Raw genomic sequence first — 1608 nt, 5'->3', positions numbered from 1 at the left:
CTTCTTAGTTTAAGATAGTCCCATTTATCTATCTCTGTTTTCACTTGCTCGGCCAGTGGCGTGGCATCTTTGAAGATACCATTAGCTTCAATGTCATGGAGGGTTTTGCCAACTTTATCTTCAATGTACCTTATGGTTTCTGGTCTGATGTTGAGGTCTTTAATCCATTTTGATCTTACTTTTGTACATGGTGTTAGGCAGAGTTCTGAGCCTATTTTTTTGCATGTAGCCGTCCAGTGATGCCAACACAATTTATTAAAGAGGCTTTCCTTACTCCACTTCACATTACTTGCACCTTTATCAAAGATTAGATGAGCATATGATTGAGGAGAGATGTCAGTGTATTCAACCCTGTTCCATTGGTCTGCAGTTCTGCCTTTGTTCCAGTACCATGCTGTTTTAATTATTACTGCTTTGTAGTACAGTTTGAAGTTCGGGAGGTTGATTCCTCCCATTTTCTTTTTCCCAAGAATTGCTTTAGCTATTCGTGGGGGCTTATTGTTCCATATAAATTTCAAGAGTGTTTGCTCCATTTCTTTGAAGAATGTCATGGGTATCCTTATAGGGATTGCATTGAATTTATACAATGCTTTCGGTAGTATTGCCATTTTGACAATGTTAAGTCTCCCGACCCATGAGCAGGGGATATCTTTCCATTTCCTCATGTCCTCTTTTATTTCCTGAAGTAGCGTTTTGTAGTTTTCTTTGTACAGGTCCTTTACTTCCTTAGTTAAGCTGATTCCTAGGTACTTGATTTTCTGTGGCACAATTGTGAATGGGATTGTTTTTTTCATGTTGCTTTCTTCTCTCTCACTGTTTGCGTATAGGAAAGCCATGGACTTTTGGGTATTGATTTTATAACCTGCAACTTTACTATACGAGTCTATTGTTTCTAAGAGTTTTTTGGTGGAAGTTATTGGGTTCTCTAAGTAGAGTATCATATCATCTGCGAATAGTGAGAGCTTGATTTCTTCCTTTCCTACCTGAATGCCCTTAATATCTTTTTCCTGCCTAATCGCTATTGCAAGTACTTCCAGTACTATATTGAACAGCAGTGGAGAGAGTGGGCATCCCTGTCTCGTCCCTGATCTTAGAGGGAAGGCTCTCAGTTTTTCCCCATTGAGGATGATGCTTGCTGTAGGCTTGTGGTAGATGGCTTTAATTATGTTGAGGAAGGTCCCCTCTATACCCATTTTGGCTAGGGTTTTCATCATAAAGGGGTGCTGGATCTTATCAAATGCTTTCTCTGCATCTATTGATATGATCATATGCTTTTTATCTTTTCTTTTGTTGATATGGTGGATTATGTTGATTGATTTCCGAATGTTGAACCATCCTTGCATCCCTGGGATGAATCCTACTTGGTCATGGTGTATGATCTTTTTGATGAGTAGTTGGATTCTATTTGCTAGTAGTTTGTTGAGGATCTTTGCATCTGTGTTCATCAGGGATATCGGCCTGTAATTCTCTTTCTTTGTGGTATCTCTGTCTGCTTTTGGTATCAGTGTGATATTTGCTTCGTAGAAACTGTTTGGAAGTGTTTTTGATATTTCAATTTCGTGGAAAAGCTTAAAGAGTATTGGGAGTAAGTCCTCTTTAAAGATTTGG

Source organism: Sorex fumeus, unplaced genomic scaffold (genome assembly GCF_029834395.1).
Source record: "Sorex fumeus unplaced genomic scaffold, SorFum_2.1 ptg000058l, whole genome shotgun sequence".
Taxonomy (NCBI): Eukaryota; Metazoa; Chordata; class Mammalia; order Eulipotyphla; family Soricidae; genus Sorex; species Sorex fumeus.
The sequence above is the reverse complement of the archived record's forward strand: the minus strand, read 5'-3'. Positions refer to the sequence as shown.